Raw genomic sequence first — 19,045 nt, 5'->3', positions numbered from 1 at the left:
TCCCGATCTGGGACCCCTTGGCCCTGGTGTCTGTTCAGGAGCTCAGGGCTGGGGCCAGGCTTTGACCAAACCTCTGAGGAGGTCTTGCCTGGGGTATTTGTCACTCAGAGGAAATGTGCACCCAAGAAGTCAGCCCACAGAGCTGGGGACCTGGGCCTGTGTGGTCCTGTTGGGTGGACAGAGGATCTTCCATAGAACTTAGCTCTTCAGAGGCCACCAAGTCTACCCTCTTTGTTTTATGGATGAGAAAACTGAGGTCCAAGGAACACAATGCCTTGCCCAAAGCACAGACAGAAGCAAAGTAGCAAAGACAGAATTGGAGCCCAGGTTGTCTGATACCTCTCTAAGCTCAGCACTTCTTCTACGGCCCCAGTGTCCCCAGGTGTATGTGGGAGGGGTCCCTGGGACACATCACTCTGATGCCCACCCCACCCCCACCCAGGACTGCTCTGAGCACTTGAGAGGATGAAGCTCAAGCAGCTACAAAGGGGTACCTGGGGTGGTCTGATGACTACCAAATCCCCAAGAGGCCAGAAATAGAACCAGAGGAGGAGGAGTCCAGGGTGGATCCCTCAAAGTGAGGTCTGCTGGGGTGGGGATAGTCTCTGCCAAAGAGCCGCTCAGCCAAGATGGCAGCAGGGGATGGGGCCACCCTTGTGCCTTGTGCCAGAGCCTCTCCTGGGATGTGATGGGCCTGGAGACATCCACAGGAGTTCTCAGTTAGGCTCATTGCTCCCCCCTGGGAAATTTAGGAACCACTGAACCATTTTGTCTAGAAAATCTGCTACAAGCCTATACCTCTAGCCCAAGATTTAAAGAATGGTCAAAGGAGAGGAATGGGGCTCCTGCCAAACCCACAGGAAACAAGGATGCCTGATTAAGGGCAGCTTTCCCTTCTTCCCACAGACATCTCTCTAGCCTCAGGCACCTGCAATCAGGTTTCACAGGTGTCAGCAGCACACACACTGGGTAGGGCAGGCAGGAGGGATGATGGAGATGTGTATGCCAAGAGCTGATGTGTCCTCCAGGAAACCTTTCCTGCTCTCCAGAATCCAGGGAACCCCCTCCCCAAAGGATCTTGATTTCATTTTGTATCTGCCATATACATATAAACATATGGTTATATTGTCAATTCCTGGCAGGCTGTGAACTACCTGAGGGCAGGCAGAGTGTTTCAATGGTTTCTTTCCCCCCTTGCCTCTAGTCCAAGGCCTGACAAAGTAAAGGGAATTAATAAATGCCTGGTGGTGGATGGAGTGAGGATTGGATGGGCTACACAGGATAGAAAAGTCAGCTTTAGTGTAGCTTTTATCTACACATACAGAAATACTGGTCTTGTCTGTTCTGGCTTCCTATTGTGGAGTTGTTCTCAATTGTGTCTGATTCTCTATGATCCCATTTGGGGTTTTCTTGGCAAAAATACTGGAGCTGTCTAGTTTATTTTACAGATGAGGAAACTGAGGCAAACAGAGAGAAATGACTTGCCCAGGGTCACACAGCTAGTAAGTGTCTGAGGTCAGATTTGAACTCAGGAAGAGCACCCATCTAGTGCACTAGCCTAGCTGCCTTGACTTGACTCACTGTCAATGAAAGGGATGTGGTTACCTCCTGTTCTGGGTCCTGAGTGTCCAATTAGAAACAAGAGTGAGTGCATGAAACCAAATATGATTAGAGGTTTAGGCAGGTGCTTGTTGAGTGTGTGACCTGTCAAAGCTGTCCAGGGCTGGCTGATCATTCCCTCCTGCAGGAAGGCTCAACCATGAGGATCCATAGGCCTGTAAGACCGCCATTATTCCCCAGAATCTAGAAGGCCCCAATCCTTCATTTCCTGCCCAGTCCATGGCTTGGGGTCAACCCTAATGGGACGCTATTAATGAGCAGGAGTATACGGTAGACACACACACACACACACACACACACACACACACACACAAATTGTGTAACACAGAAATGGCTCCCATGCCTAGTTTCTGTTTTGTTCCCTCATTTTGTATTGACTAATAATTCGGCATTTGCCTATTGATACACTGGGCTCTATCGTCACAGACTGAAGGAAGCTGGTCCCCCAAAGCTCCATCCTCCTGGACTGGAAGTGTTCAGTCAGAAGAGCAGCCAGAGCACATTCTGTCCGTGCCTACTCATGGTGCTGCCTTAATTACTCAGTGGGGCACTGGGGAGGAGTTCATCTCACTCAGCCAGACTTTCAGAGCTAAGCAGTGAGACTGGATTCATGTGGAAGCCTGGTCCTCCCCCCATGGTGCAACCACCAACTGACTCAATTTTCCTGAAAAATGGCCCCAGCTGACAAATGAAGGTGTGTGACATCTGGTTCCCTTTCACTCTGCTTCCTAGCACTCCTGGAAACTCCTCCTCAGTCTTGCTGATTCAAGCCCCCATTTGGGGCTGTCCACCCTCTCCCTTTCTTGTATCATGACTCCCTTCATTGTCACATTGGCTGTTGCAATGCCAACACCCACTCGATGGGGGTGGGAGGAATGAGAACATGTGGCCATTTCTGACTGGGAGCAAGGTCTTCTTCATGGAGTCATCCAGATCCCTCCAGTCAGGACCAGCTAGAACCTCTGACCCCCACCCCAAGAGCCATCTGCCTGAATGAGCACACTCAAGGCAGGCAACTCTGAGGAAGCAGGGTCCTTGACACAATATCCATGATCCTAGGGAGAATGGCGAGTGAGGTTCCTCAAGACATGGACATCGGGGCTGCAGCTGGAAATGACCTCAGAGAAGATCTTACCCAACACTCTCAGTAAGCCCATGAGTCCACTCAGAGCCGAAGTAGTGGCTGAGGAGGCCAGTCTGAGGTCAGGATGACCCAAGCAGCACTGAATCCTTCCTCCCTGCCTACTCTTCAACCAGCGGTCTGGGCACCAGAGCCCTTGGTTGCCCCCCTGGAGCCCTTGGCTTAAGCAGAGACCAAGTCTTGCTTATCAGAAGGACCATTTACCATTGCCCACAGTGGTGAGGTGTATAGAGCACACTTGGGATGTAGCCCTGGGCCTCAGGTCCATGTCCAGAGCCTGCTGTCCAGGACAGCATCAAGGCATGACTCAAGAACCCCATCCTTCATTATGAACAGAGCTGAACTTTATGGATTGAGGATCAGCCTCAAGGTTGGGGAGGGTCCTGAGTGCTGCCTTGGGCCCATGACAGGTTCAGGTAAGGCACTATGTGGCCTGAGGGTCTAGAGATGGATCTTATAAGGAAAGATTTATCTAAAGCATAATTGGAGAAAGATGGAGGAAAGAAGAAAATGAAACATGAGCATGGAAGGATGTATTCCAGCCATGATACCCCAGGAGAAAAGCCCCATGAAGTAGGATTTGGATACTGTTCTATGGGGGAGGAGGGGTCAGGCCACTGCATGGGGTCAGGGCTGGGGAAAAGTGCAGGGCAAGGCTAGTCATAAGGAGGGTGGGAGAATGTGGACTCCTGGGGAAGGAGGAAGGACATAGGTGCCCAAGTTCATGTGTTTGGACATGTGGATTGAAAACCTTGAGGACACCAGCTGCTTCTCCTGGTCTTAGAGTCTGCTCCGCAATCCCCACACAAGGAAGTCCCCAACAGAAGAACAAAATTGCAGTCAGAACCAACCCTCCCCTCCCCTATTTCCCCACTCTGTGGTGTGGTGTGCTCTGAAAGCCAAGACAAAAGGAGCTGAGCAGTAGCTCTGTGGCCATGGAAGAATTCAGAGCATCCAGAGCAAGTGGTGGTCGCTGGGAGTCAGCCTGCTCCTGATCTCCAGGAGGAGTATCCAGGCTGGTGTCTATGGCTCCCCTTTTCCCAGGAGGTGCTTGGGCTAAATGATCTCCAAGGAGATTGTAGTCTCAGGGAAGTCTGTGAAGATGAATTAAACTAATTCTGGGAAAATACCTCATTTCATTTTACTACACAGGGCCTTCTCAGGAAGCAGTATTCTAGGAAAAGGACCATGGAAAGGTGGGAAGCGCAGTGGCATCCTGGAAGATCCCTGAACTTGGGTTATGATGATCTGGGTCTCAGTCTCATCTCTGAACCCTGCATCTTCACTCAGGGCCTTAGTTTTTCCATCTGTTAAAATGAGAGGGAGGAACAAAATGGCCTCTGGGATTCCTCCTAGCTGGAATCTCCCAGGTCTGTGAAGGACCCTGCAGGGAGGCTAGCCGGTTGAAATACCCAGAACAAGGCTGGTCTCAGCTCCACATCATAAAGATGTGCCGGAGGCTTTCAGCGTGGAGACTGTGACTCAGACCTGAAAGACTCAGTGCCACAGTATTCAGTAATAACAGATCACAACCAATTTACCTCAGATTCAAAGCTTGGACCTGAGAAGTGGAAGCTGGACCTGTCATCACAGCATGAAGACAGCCCCTCTAGGGCTGGGCTGATGGGACCCTCCATGAAGTTCTCCTGGCACCATCACCACTTTAGTCCTCCCTTTGTCCCAAAGCCTAGAACCAAGTCAAGCACCATCACTCGATCTCCTTATTGGTATCATTGGCACTGGCATCAGTAGGAACACTTAGGGGCATTCCATGAATCTGTATAACAAACACTTCCATTTTAGTGAATCCACACCTACTCTATGCTGATTTTTTGTGTGTGCATGTGGCTCAGACCCATGATTTCACACAAGTGTAGAGACCTCCAGTCATGCAGACCAGCCCATTGGTCACTATCGTCTTAGAGTCTTCTGGGGCACTGAGAGTGACTTGTCTGGGGTCCCTGAGCCAGTAGGTATCAAAAGTGGGACTTACGTCCAGGTCAAACTGATTCCACAGCTGTCTCTCTGTCCACTTCACTATTCTGTCTGTCCCTACAGATCATTAAACCAATGCAACAGTGTTCCTGGAAAGCCTTGAGCTTCCTGCTTGAGGTTGGGGGTGGGAGACAGTTAGTCACCAAAAGCCGGGGAGGTCTGGGTAGAGAGGATTCTTACCACAGATAAAATTTTGAGATCAAAAGGCAGAACTTGTCACGACGGCGGAGATTTTAAAAATGACCAGAGGGAAAGGACATAGGGAGGGGGACAGGGCTGGAAGAAGTAGTGATGGGGCCACTTTCCAGGAGATGAGTTCTAAGGCCTGCAGGACTCGGAGCCCAGCCCAGAACTAGGCCTAGAACTCAGAGGCAGAGGGAATTCTGGATGCTCAGAAGCACTACAAATTGGAACTGCTATTTGTGTCTCGCTTTTGCTGGCCTGGTGTGGTGGTGATGAGGCGCTGAGCATTTCTTGGCTCCTGAGATGTTTTGTTGACTGACTGGTTCTTCACGTTTTTAACAGCGGCTTGCTGAATAACAATTGGATGGTTTAAACTGCAGCCTGATTTTGTGTTACATAGAGACTCTATAGAGAAAGAGAGAGAAGACAAACCTGAGCATAACTCATGACACTCAATTAAACCAAGCTCTTGTGGCCATCAAGGGGTTTGGAACATTTCATGCAAGACTCTTGTTGGGAATTTGCATTTTTAAGTTTTTTTGCTTTTCAGAGGAAGGAAGCCATGTGGAGGTGGGACCTTGCCCTAAGTTAAGTCCTAGGGTGAGCTAATCTCACAGGTAGCTTGGGAGGTCGGGGGTGGGGGTGGGGCGGAGGGAGGAGCTGGGCAGGGGAATTGGAATTTCCTTTCCCCTCTGGGAGACAGAAGGGAAAGTGGAATTGGAGAGAAGGTCAGACCCTGAACCATAACCTGAACCAAGGTCGACCTTTTCCGACAACATTAGAAATAGAATCCTGTTTTGGTCTGAATGAAAGGGAGGTCCTGAGCTGTTTCTGTAACATCTTATGAGAACAAGCCAAGGAAATTTGTCATCACATCAGCTACCCTTTCCTAGCTCTCTATCACATTCGAGTGATTGCCTGGATTCAGATCTCCCTCAGTATGAAGGGCTGATGCGGTCCACAAATTTACACAGAGGTGGACGTGGTCGTAGCAGTGAGGAAACTCTCTTTCTCAGGAAGGTGGGAGAACTGAGACATCTCACAACTGCAGGTGGGTCACAGATGTCAAAATCCTTCTAAAGGCCTTCTTTCCACCTATTGCATCAGGTTGAAGTGTTCAAAGAGTCTCATTGGAACAGGTATTAGGGGAGGAAAGAAGAAAAAATCACAGTGTGCGTGTGTGCGTGTGTGCGTGTGTGTGTTTGTGTGTGTGTGTGAGAGAGAGAGAGACAGACAGACAGACAGATAGTCAGATAGACACAGAGACAGAGAGAGACAGTAACAGACAGAGAGAGAGGGAGAAAGAAACAGAGACAGACACACAGAGAACAAAAGAGAGAAAGAAAGAGAGAGACAGAGCAACAGAGACACAGACACAAAGACATAGAAAGATACAAATATGTGAAGTGCAAGCCAGGGACAGGAGATCTCGATGACCATGGGTATAAGGGAAGGTCAGAGACTTAGGTCAGTGTGGAGTTTAGGAAGCCTAGCTGCAACACACCACTGTCACTTGATGTAAGAAGACTGTACAAAGCATGGGCTATGGCTGTTTGCATACAGTTCCCCAGAAGTTCAGAGATGGTAGGGACTTCAGGCACCATTGAGTCCAATGTGTAACCCAAAAGGAATCTCCCCCCACGCTAAGACAGATCAGCCAGCATCTGCTTGAAGATACTTTTTGGTGGGGAGGCATTCTACTGCCTTCAAGGCAGCCCATTCCAATCAATCAACATATGTTTATTAAATATTTAATTGTTAGAAGGGTTTTATTCCTCCTGAAATCATGCCAAAATTTGCCTTCTTGCAAAATTCACTACTGTTCTCTGGGATCAAATAAAATAATGTAGACCATTGACCCAATGACAATCCTCCAAACACTTTCAGCAGTTCCCCTGCCCCTTCCCTCCAGACCTTTCTTCTCTAGGCTGGACATACCCAGTTCCTTCCATCAATCCTCAGATGGAATGATCCCCAGTCCCTTGCCCTCCCGTTCACCCTCTGGGTGCCATCCATCTTATTGGCATCCATTCTGTATGGTGGCACTGAGAGATAAGCCCAGAAAATCAGCTGTTCTTGGACAAGGCAGAGTTCAGCGGCTCTATCGTTGCCTTGCTTCTGGACGCTCAATGTTCTCGAAGACTGCAGCAGTAGTCTTGGCCATTGCGACATTCTGCTGACTCATTTGGGGCTTGTAGTCCTTCAGAATGGCCAGATGTATTTCCAGTGACTAATGCCTCCCCATTTGGTTCTTGTGAATTTAACTTCTGAGACCAAGGGATAGCTTTACATTCGTTTTTGGGAGAAATCTCTCCTCTTTGAGAGTGTGTGGTAGATTACTGCTGCAGAAATAAATCTACCGCAATGTAAAATTATAGAGGTAAAAACCCCAGGTCTTTTATACTCAAGCATAGGTTCAGGATTCAGAAAAATAATCGTGAACAAACATTAGGATTCTAATGAGGTTTTTAATAGACAGAATTATTTCAGAGAGACAGAGAAATAATTCTTTTACATATTGAAATTTCATCTGTTAAAAAGACAGATTCATAATCACCATGCTTCCTTCAGCGTCATAAAAGTTGAATAAACTTAGTTAAACCGAATCATAATCTCATACATCTCATAAGGAAACAAATCTGTTAAACAAATTTTACAGGTAATTTAAGTCGTCACATTTAACTTCATTTAGAGGAGATTTACCTACCTACAAAGGCTGCTTGGCAAGCTCAAACTTCCCTTTTGCTTCTTATCAGAGGAATGTCAAGCATCTGCCTTTAATTCCATTATTGTATAAGTTGAGTTTTAGCCAAGTGAGGTCAATGTTAATGGAAGACAGGCTTTACGTTAACCAAAAATTGCAGGGCAAATGACTCTAAGCTCCAAATAATAAGATCCAATAAAGGAAATTTGTAAATCCTCATAATAGTTTATGGAATTGTCATTACACATTTAACTGCATTACATCTCCCTCCATTAGTTACTCCCATGCTCCCTCTGGTTTGTCCAGAGCTCTTTGGATCCTGCTCTGTCATTCAGAGTATTTGCCACTTCCCCAGCTTTGTTCCATCTTTGAATTCTGAGCCCAGACCTTGTTCAGTGAGGGGCAGCCTGGAGGGAATTCTGAGTCCTCTGAGCTACTGGCGGCAGTGGAGGAAGTGACCAGAGCAGCCCCAGCCCTGTCCCTGCCCGGACACAGCCAACACCACCCTGCCCTTATCCTTACTGAAGACAGCCCAGAATCTCCCCATGTTGGCAGAACTAAAAAAGGTGAAACCTACAATGGGCACCTTGTGAGCTGTGATAATTAGATGGACATCAATTTGAGAGAGGTCATCTGTACATCCAGGGATGGTGACAAGTTCTGGTGAATGCCTGAATGTTACATCCAAGGCAGCACCATCAAATATTTGCGGATTCCGGGTGAGATTATTGACATGGTGAAAGAGGTGGTGTCCAAGGGCAGGGGCCTAGGTGGCGTGCAGCAGCAGAAGCAGCAGAAGGGGCGTGGTGCAGGCGGAGCTGGCCGAGGTGTGTTTGGAGGTCGAGGCTCAGGAGGAATTCCCAGCAGTGGAAGAGGACCACAGGAGAAAAAGCCAGGCTGGCAGGCTGGGAAGCAATGAGGACGTGGCCATGACCTTGGCCTGGCCTGACCAGAGACTTTGACAGGAAGACCCTGTGCTGCTGCCTTGTGCTAGCCTTGTGTCCTATTTCTAATTTTTGGTTAATGAATCTGTTTTTTTAAAAAAGAAAGTTGGGGGCTGGGCAAGTGTTGGGGAAGAATTCCATGAATCATGTCTTTTGTGGTCCTTTGAATTCTGAGCCCATCTAAGCCTAGTACAGTCATTGGTGAAGATGCTGACCAGCACAGCCTAGACCTTTGGAGCTCTCCACCTGAGTCGTTCCATGGAACTGAACTGTGATTAGCTGTTCCTTAGGCTCGGACATCGAACCACTTCTGAACCCTTATTGTCTAGGTTTCAGCTCTCAATCTTCCTATAAGAATAGCATGAGAGACTTTGTAATTAAGAGACTTTTTGAAAGTAGAAGAGGGAAGAACTAGGGAGTGACTAGGCAGAGAAGGATGCTTTGGTTGTTTATTTGGTTTTTTTCCATTTTCTTTTGTTATCTACATTTGCCAAGATCTGAAGAGTCAGCACTTTGTCAAGGGTCATTTAGTTAAACTGAATTAAGTGGATCGACCTGAGGGATGCACTGAAGCTCTGTGACGGCAGAATTGTCCAAAAGATAAAGCTATAGGGGACATAGAAAGCCCTGATGAAGATTATGAAATCTTGAACCAGAAAGCAAGACTTTAGGGGCCCAGGTCCATCCCTGCTGCCAATGAACTGAAGGTTAGATCCCTGGAAAAGGAAAGTGGATTTGGAAAGCAAACAACCTCTGGTTAGGAAGATATTGCTGCACCAGACTCTGAGAAGACCTCCTTGGCATTTCCCCAGTATTTGAGAAAGAGTGGCTATCATCTCTGTCCCTGGAGCCTCCCGGGGCTTGGATAGCCCAAATTTAGCCTTTTCTTGCTGAGTTTTCCGTTCCACTGATCAGCTTGAGTCATGCCATCAGCCCTAAAATTCTCCTCTCTCCCCTCCCCCCACCTCCTCCTCCCTCTCTTCCCTCCCGATCCTCTTTGTGCATTGTCTCCCCCAACCCCCTCCCCCCCAAGGCAGATCGAGGCTTGTTTGCTTGTTAGCTCAGCACCTGGCACATAGTGCTTACTAAGCTTATTAAACGGAGCGCTAGCTCACTGCCATCAGACCCCACCTCCTCCACCCAAGCTGTCTGTCCACACTCAGGATGCAGAGGCTCAATGATAATGAACTTGAAGCAATCATCCTACCATTAACTCTTCCCAGAATCTGGGAACAGCACTCTACTTCTCATCTGAAAATGGGTTCATGACTTCAGCCATAGGAATAGGAGGCTCTGGGCTACAAGGGTATGTCCCCAAAGTTATGCACATCTAATCAGGGGATTTAATCAGCGTGTGTGCCAAGATGGACCCCACAGAAAACAGTTAGCACTGGAGATGTCCATGAGGTCACAGGAAACAAAATCCAAGAAGTGCACCTGTACCAGAGGCCTCAATCTCGGATGCTGAGAACAAATACATATAGTGCAGGCAGGAAGCAAGGTGGCCCAGGTGTCCTAGACAAGGAGCTGAGCAGGCCAAATGCAGTTTAATGTCAGGAAGGGAAATTCCCTTAGGATGAGAGGAAATATATGCTTCTCTGATGCTCAGAGTCAAACTCTGGGGACTCGAGGGTATATCTGGGAGGTCTTCGATGAATCAGGGGCCAGGCAGAACTCCATAAGCTCCTAGGACTGACCTTTCTCTTCGGTCCGCTGGCAAGGGACTTGCTGAGGTACTCTCTGAAGCCCACAAGCTATTGCTGAAGCCCCCAGACTCAGACTAGACTAGTATGGAATAAGGGTTATAGAAGACTGAGGCACTCTGACGCTCGGAGGCAGCCTTGGGGTGAGGAGGATGGGTAGGGCCCTTGGGAGCCACTTTGATGACTGAGGATGGGACCATCCCACAATCCCTGCCCTGGTGATGTTATAGCCTATTGAATGATGCCACTGACCTGCCAACCTGCCTCGAGGACAGATGTGAGGATGATCAGGCTGACTGAGCTTTGCCCGCCAGACAATGCACACTCTCCTACATTATCATTCTTTTTATTTATTTCCCCTGGGAGAATAATGAGTAGGATAACTCTCCGTTCAATAGGTAGAGAGATAAAACCTGGCGTCCCATGGCTCTGCAGAGGTCTCTCATTTCCAACCGAAGCCTTGGGCCAAGTGCTGCAGTGGTGGAGATGGATGCTAAGGTGTGTCTGAGAGGAAAAAGCATTGCTATTAAACTGAGCCAATCTCTGCCATCTGTGAGGCAGTGGGTTATGCTGAAGGTCCCCACTCATCACCAGGATGCCTCCGTGTGCCCACAGATGGGAGAAAGAAGGGAAAGAGAAATTATGGTGAAGACTAATGGGGAAGAAAAGGGATATCTGGGGCAAGGATAAAGAAGGGGCAAACTCCTTCATCCACATCCCTGGGCTGTGCAAAGTAAGTTTAGGGAAGAACAGCAGGAAAGTGGGCATGGTTGCCCAGTATCTCCTGCCCAATGACCACTTCTCTTTTCCTCTTCTGGAAACATGTGCCTTAGCTCTGGTCTCCTGGTCTGGTGGTGGCTGAAGCACCTGGTGTTAAGGAATGGCAGGGGGCTGTTATGGGAGATTCTGAGTTCAGAGAGTCAAGCTTTGAATGACTCAGAAATCTGTCCAAATATTTGAGGAATTACACAAAGAATGATCTCAAAACTAGCCTTTTAGGGGGATTAGGAGAGGAATGAGAGCTAGAAGCAGGGTTTTTCTCTTTGAAGGAAGACCCATCCCCTTCATAGAAGACTTAGATGTTTGCTACATTGTGTGTGGTTGGGGGAGGGGGTGAATTGAGAGAGAGAAAGAGACAGAGAGACAGAGCCAGAGACAGACAGACAGACAGACTTGGGAGCTGGACATTACTTCTGAAATGGAAATTATATTCAAAATTTGAATATTCCAGCAAGTGTAATCACACTGGTATATTTTTTTTTAAATCCACTTCTGTCCGTATCCAGTTAGATGCCACTCAAGAAGAAAGAGTACAGAAGTGGCTGGTAATTGCATTCGTCCAGAGACCCCTCAGGTACAACCAGGCAGATGCTGTCTTCTAGTTGCATTGCCAATTATCTGAGCAGCCTAGCCTCCTACATAGGAAGAAAGAAAGATAAAGGTGATGAAAAATAAAGAATGCTCCTAGGTCTCTGCTGTTCCACTCCTTTTTCTCCCATGACTAAGTCCCAAAGTAGTGAGCTGAGCAGATTGCGAAGTATCTGCAATACTGACCCAAAGTGCTAGCTGGTCTCCCTTCTGCAGGACACCATGCTGAGGCTCAAGGAAGGCATCCCCTCACTCTGGGTCATCAGGGACAATGACAGAAATGGAAAAGGGCCTTCAAGGCTAACCAAAGAAGACAGAGTCAGGGATATATTTCCACTGGGCTGTGGCCAGAAGGTGGAGAAAGGGAGGGAAGAAGATGGACCATTGAACACTTGGAGCATTTAAAGAGCAGGAAACCCTGAGAGCCCTCTCCACCAGTGAGAGGTCAGAGTAAGAGGAGGCAGTGGCAACTCCCAGGCTGAGCAGGACTGAAGCAGCTATTTGTTTGCTGTGAAGAGTCCAGGGATCTGCTGTCTTCCCAAGGTGTGTGGACAAGACTTCAAACCTCTGGCAGTTCATGTTGGGAGTGATGATCCAATGAGTTGGAACTAAGAAAGCACTGCCAGGAATTCTGATATCTCAGGTCAGATGATAATAATGATAATGCGCAGAGGGAGGTCCCATGGAACTGCAGGCATCCAAGATCAGTGAGCACTGTGGGGCAGAGGTGGCTGGACAAGGATGGCGTGAATCACTGAGTTGTGTGTGTCTGTGCATGGGCATGGAAGTGATTTCCATGCAAATAAAGACAGACCCTGGTGGTCTCAGGGCACAGAAAGGTGTGAAGAAAGCCTGCAGGCACATAGGCACTGAGTCACAGTAGGCCAAGCTGCCATCTCTTAACAGACAAGTCCTCCACTTGAGCTGCAGAGAAAGATGCCTTCCTTGGGGGGAGTGGCAGGCGGAGTGAGGTGACTCATCTGTCTACTTTGATTCTCTTTCCTTTTCACCCTTTCCTGTAACTAACATTTTGCAACAGTGCCTAGAGATGTGTGTGCATGTATGTGTGTGTGTGTGTGTGTGTGTGTGTGTGTGTGTATGGTTGTGTCTTGTTAATGTATGCGTTTGTATTTGGCTGCATTTGTTTATTTAGGGTTTATTTGTGTGTTTATGTGTATCTGTGTGTGTGTGTGTTTGAAGGACTGGGGGGTATCATAAAGATGGAGGAAGAACAGGAAGTAGAAAATGGGGCGGACATGCAGAAGGTGCTCAGGGAAAGTCAGAGGGCAGTGCCACAGGAAGCTTCCTTCCCCACAGTCATGACATCTTCTCACACACTGAAGGCCAGTCCATGACCTCAGTCTCCTCACATGACACTTTGCTCACCACAGGTCATTGCTTATCTTTTAACAGCTGGCATTGGAGCCTCAGGAACGTACTCATAGCCAGAAACCTTTCCCACAGTAGAACTTCTCCGTGTGTTTAGGACAACGAAAAGCAGACTTACTCTGGAGAGTTTATTGAGACAATCCTTAAGGTCATGATGGAAATTTCCCCATCACCATTCTTTGGGTCAGAGACAGAACTCTTATTTTCCTCTCACAATAAGCCTTCCTTGGCTTTCCCCATTGGTTCCCCCCTTTTCCCTAAGTTTTATTGATGTGTTTTGTTTTTATATTTGAAGATTACTCCCACTTAGTGAGAAGTCTTTAGTGACAAAGAAAATTAATTAAGTAAAACTAATAATATAGTGACCTCATTGGAACATGTGAGCAATAATAATGCGGTGACTTCATTGGAAGACGTAAGCAACATCCCACGTCTGTAGGCCCCCCCACCTCTCTATTTATTTTAGTTAATAGACATCTGTGGTCTCGATTCTATCTCCCATTTCATCAAAAAATAAAAATAATTTTTGTGGCATGGAACCTCAGAACTACTTGGAATTGCACTTTTCTAAAATTAAATGATTTAATTGCACATAGATATATCGTATATTTGATTACTTACCATCTCAGGGAGAAAAGGATAGAATTTGGAACTCAAAACTTTAAATACAAATGTTAAAAATTTGTAAAAAATAAAATTAAATGATTTGCAGCATTTTTTCACATGGTCATAGATAGCCCGGGTGTCTTTCTTAAAGAATTACCTGTTTTCAAAATCCTTTTTGAGCTCTTCCATAGCCTGAGATCATTGTATATTTATTCTGGAGATTTTGAATGCAGGAGCCTTGATTTCCTCTGATGGTAGGCATTGTTTTTCCTGATCCAAAAGGATGAAAGAAAATACCTGTTCACCAAGAAAATAACCTTCTTTAGTCTTATTTTTTTCTCCCTTTTTTGGTCATCTTCTCAGTCAGTTACTTGACTTTTGAGTCCTTTGCCAAGAGGAGGGTATACTCTGGGAACCTGTCAGTTCTCAGTTCCTCCAAGGTGGCACAATCAAGGGAGAGGAGTTTACTCCTCTCCTGGCCTGCCCACTGATCTTGGAGCAACCAAAAACTTTTCTGCCCATAATCTGCAATTTGAATTCCCTCACCACAACTACCTCCTGCTCCACCACACCAATGCTCCTCCTCACCCCAGGGCCATTTAGGGTTAGGATTTTTTGAGCTCAGGGCTGAAATTCAGATCAGTGGCTCAATTCCCCCAGGTGCTCTATGAAGAGAGTTCCAGAAATGGAAGCAGCCCTTGCAGTGGCAATTCAGACAGCACTCCCCTGTCCTGGGTGAAGGAGCCCTCCAACTGACCTTTGAAGCTGTCTGTGGCATTTGTGGGTTGAACAATCTGGGAACTGCTGCTGCTGGTGGCTTCCTGAAGCCTGTTCCAGGTTCTGTCCCTGCTGCGCTCCACTCTGGGCTCCATGCTGGGCTGTGCTCTGCCAAGAATTGCTCATTTTGCCTGGAAAGACTTACATGAACTGATGCATAGTGAAGTCAGCAGAACCAAGAGAACATTGTACACAGCAACAGCAACACTGTCTGATGAAGAACTGAATGACTTCACTATTCAAGGCAATGCCAAAGGACTCATGAGGAAAAATACGTTCTTCCTCCAGAGAAAGAGTCGGTGGCATCTGAGTAAGGACCAAAGTGTACCACTTTTCTTTCTTTCTCTTGCTCCCTCCCTCCCTCCTTCCTTTCCTTCCTTCCTTTCTTTTTCTGTTTTCTTCCACAAATTGATGAATACGGAAATGCTTTACCTAATTGCACATGGCTCCTCAGCTGTGACCCTGGGGAACTGGGTGGATGGGGGTGCCCTCAGCAGTGTAGGGAAGTTTGGAAGGGAGGAGAGTTTGGAAATAAAGATAATGAATTCTGTTTGGGGCATGCTGAGTTTCAGATATCAGCAGGACATGGAGCTGTTAAAGATGTGAGGCCAGAGGTCAGCAGAGAAGTTAGAGCTAAAGAGATCTGAAAATCATCCTCACTGAGATGAGGAGTGAATCCACAGAAGTTGATGAAATTACCAAGTGAAATCGTATAAAGGGAGAGCATGACAAGGATGAGGATACAGCAAAGGAGCCTGGGAAGGAGAGGTCAGATAGGTAGCAAGGGAGTCAGGAGAGCAGTCATGGAAACCTAGAGAGAAGATGGGATCAGGGGAAGAAGGTGATTAGCTGCATCAAAGACAGCAGAGAATAAGGATAAGACCTGAGGAAGAACATAGGGCTTGACAACTGAAAAATCAGTCACAGCTGGAGAGAGCAGCCAAGCAGGAGGGAAGTTTGGAAGGGAGGAGAGTTCAGAAATAAAGATAATTAATTCTTTTGGGGGAATGCTGAGTTTCAGATATCAACAGGACATGGAGTTGTTAAAGATGCCACCGCTGCTGCTGCTGCTGTTGCTGATGACCATGATGAGGATGATGGAGAGAGACATGGCATGCTCATAGGCATCAGTCAAGTGGGAAGGACTGAAGATCAGGGAGAAAGTAAGGAAGAAGGAGGGGCATTCTGCTGGGGCGATGGCGTGCCATGACCTTTGTCAAGAGAAGGGACTCCTCTTCATGGGAGACAGGCTGAAGGAGGAGAGAGGGGCAGAAGGTGTTAAGGTGATGTAAGAGGAGGAGGAGGAGGAGCTCTAGGTGAATGACCTCTTTTGGTAAAATATCCTAAGTTTAACATTAGAGAAAGTATATGAGAAGTCAGGTTTTAATTGGAAACACAGAATTCTTTGGAAAGGATTTTTTTGTATCAAATCATTTGGGATTCAAGCTTTATTGAATCTTGGCTCATAAATTAGTCATGTGTATTTTCCTCCCATGACAATCACCAAAGGGACACACATTCCTGGAATCCCCAACCCTTCTGTATGCCTAATACAATAAATCTAGGCACATTCCTTTGAGTTCTCAGCAAAACCCAATTTGCTCTTCAAAATTTAATCTTAAAAAAATTCTTCTTTTCAGAGAGAGTCTACCTAGACCGATAGAGAAAAGGCAGTCGGAGCCAGATTCTGCCAACCTCCACCCCCACTGCCAGGCTTCCTGGGGGAGCTGCAGGCTTGGTGACCTCATGAGGTGTTGGGATTGGAAGCTCAAATCCGTGTGGATGGTCTCGGGCGGGTAAAAGTGGGACTTCTAAATCTTAGAGTCTTACGAGGCCCTCCATGAACAGCGGGGATTCGAGAAGGTCAGACTGAGCTAGCTCGGCTAGCTCGGGTATTTCCGCCTCTCCCCGGGAGATACGTGATGGGTGGAGTCTCCCTGCCCTCGAGGTCGTCCCGGATCTGGGCACACTATTGTTATCTAACAGCACGATATTGAGATGCAAACTGTGTGGCTGAAGGTTAAGTAGCATTGAGGAAGCCTGAAAGCTCTCTTAGCACGTAAGGAGCCAAGAGGACAGTAGGCTCCACTCCTCTTCTTTCCTCTCTCCCCTCCCCCTCTCTCCCCGCTTGTACTTCTATTTCCAAGCCCTTAAGATCCTAGCCTCCTTAGGAAATCTCCCCCTCTTCCTCCTAAGGAAGACCCCCCTGCACTTGTAACTAGACCCTGAAATAAAGCTCAACCCTTGTTCGACTCTGGAACGTCCTTTCTCTCATATGTGCATCCGGTTTTGGCCAACCAAAGACCTCGGAGGTGAGGTAAGAAAGACTCGGGTAGCCCACACAGGCCTCTAGGCCTGACAATGAGGCATTTGGGATGTGCTGATATTTGGGGGACAGAGGGCACTCTTATTGAATTCTCCAAAGGCATCCACATTCCTTACTTGGACACTTGGCCTGCCTTCTAGGAAACTGCCAGGACTATGATCTGATGGTCTGTATTTTCCTTTGAGGAAATTTTAACAGGCTTCTGAAGGTAGCCAGGTAGAAGTAAGACTGACCTGTAAGAAGGGTGAGCCCTGCATGGTCTTGGAGTGGGCCTTTGCCCGATTCTCTGCATGAGATGACTATGGCAGTGCCCAGAACTCTGGGCCTGGAGTCAGGAACACCTGAGCTCAAATCCATTCTCAGACACTCAACTGGCTGTGTGATCCTGGGCAAGTCACCTAACCACTGTCTCTCTGTTTCCTCATCTGTAAAAGGGGAATAATGAGGGCATCTCCCTCTCAGAGAGTGCTGAGCACAGAGTCGGACATGCAGTAAGCGCACTCTACATGTTGTCATTGTTGTTTTCCTACTTCAGTTGTCCTGAGGCTGCTGGAGAACATGGCAGACAGAAAGGTTCAGAACTGCCCATCACGAGCGTAAGGACAAAGACTTCCCAGACTGCTCAAAGGCCCTGTCCATTGTCTCTCACGTTGTGTCTTCATCTGTCTCTGTGTCTTGCTCTATGTCTGTTTCTGTGTCTCTCTCTTTCACACGCTCTCTATCTCTCTCTGTCTCTCTCTCTCTCATACACACACACATGCTTAGCACGTAGTAGGAGCTTGATAAATGTTTCTTGACTGACTGATGGACACATGGACTCCAAATCTAAAAGCAAAGAAGCGGAGGGTACTGGGACATAACCTCCTTCTGAGACATCACACTGAAATGGGGAATAAGCTTTCTCTCTTTCAGGAAGGGAAGAACTTAACTCCTGGACTTTCTTTTCTAAGAGTACTATGGCACAGTTGGATAAACACTGGATCTGGAATCCAGGGACCTGGATTCAGAGTCAAATCTTGACTGCCACCAACTAGCTGAGTAATCTTGGAGAGATAACTTCACTCTCTGGGCTGCCTCAGTTTCCTTCTCTGAGGGAATTGGATCAGATGATCTCCAAGGTCCCCTCAAACTCTAAAATTGTGACTCTAATGCCGACTATGACTTAATTCTGTTTCTAAGATACCTTCTGATGAACTGGATCTTATCAGTGAATCTCTTTAAAAGGGGGAAATTCTGAATACTTCATGCCTCAAATGACCACAATGGAATATCATTGAGAAAAATTATAGTGACCTGGAAAACACCAGGGCCAGGTGTGTTTTTGTCTGCAGCAGGACATAGCTGAGGAGGATTCACAGTGACCCCTGGGCATCCCAGCATCTGATCTTAGAGAAGAGACTCTGATAATGCCCACCAACAGGACCAGTCTTCGAGATGGTGGGAGAGGGGTCCCGCTGAGACCAACTGCCTCAGAACTTGAAGAACTGAGCTGGAAGGGACCTCTGAGGTCAACTGTGCAATGAGAAATGAAGGCAATGCCCCCTCCAGGCAGACCTGGTGGGGGTGGGGAAAGTGGAGAGGCTGCATTCTTGCCCCCAACTTCTCTGTCAACTCTGTAATTAAGCAAAAAATCCAAGGGAAGGGGAGAGGGGGCAGAAAAGGAGCAAGCCAAGAAAACCTCCTAATTCACTCAAAAGCACATCATTGTGGGGCAGGGGGGAGCTCAGGACAAAATTCCAGAAGAACCCACCAATCAATAAGCATTTATGAAGCACCTGCTATGTGACAAGCCTTCCCTCTAGGAGCATTCTGATCAGATGAACATGTACACACATAAGTGTAAGGAAATTGAGCAAGTAAATTAGCGTGCCTCCCTAAATAAAGTACATGATAAAATGTTGTGCCCAGTACCTCAGCCAGGGGGGACTCATATGTACAGACTGATCATGCTAATCTAAAGCATGCTCATGAAGTGTGACAAGCCTTCATCAATTGGAATAACTAAAAATCCATGGGATGGAGTGATGCTGGGCACGAGGAAAGTTTGGATTGGGTAAGGAAACTCCATCATGCCCCAGGGGGTCTTGGACCAATGGTGACAATTGTAAAATGGAGAGATTCTCATTTCGCTGAGTGGTGAAGTTATAATGTCCCAGCTAAGGACTTCAAGAAAGAGTCACTTGGTGAGGGGCGGGGGGACAGACGCCTCAGCTTGGTCCCTGGTCTCTTCCTCAGCCTCCCTTGGCCAGGGGAGCACTTTTGGAGATGTGAAGGGTTGAGAGGAGTATG

The 19,045-nt window shown here is 47.4% G+C and overlaps 1 long non-coding RNA gene and 1 pseudogene across 1 annotated transcript; one reads left to right on the top strand and one right to left on the bottom strand.

Moving 5' to 3' along the window:
- Positions 1 to 4,794: 4,794 nt before the first annotated feature.
- Positions 4,795 to 15,788, bottom strand: LOC140531786 (uncharacterized). Its single transcript, XR_011976444.1, has 3 exons — positions 14,411 to 15,788; positions 13,811 to 13,950; positions 4,795 to 5,344 (listed from the first exon to the last, which is right to left on the bottom strand). It is a non-coding gene; the product is annotated as an uncharacterized lncRNA (long non-coding RNA).
- Positions 6,485 to 8,562, top strand: LOC140531180 (U6 snRNA-associated Sm-like protein LSm4 pseudogene; annotated as a pseudogene).
- Positions 15,789 to 19,045: the final 3,257 nt, after the last annotated feature.

The sequence above is a fragment of the Notamacropus eugenii genome, chromosome 3 (assembly GCF_028372415.1).
Source record: "Notamacropus eugenii isolate mMacEug1 chromosome 3, mMacEug1.pri_v2, whole genome shotgun sequence".
Lineage (NCBI taxonomy): Eukaryota > Metazoa > Chordata > Mammalia > Diprotodontia > Macropodidae > Notamacropus > Notamacropus eugenii.
Note: the sequence above shows the minus strand (reverse complement) of the source record. Positions and strands in the feature narration are given on the sequence as shown.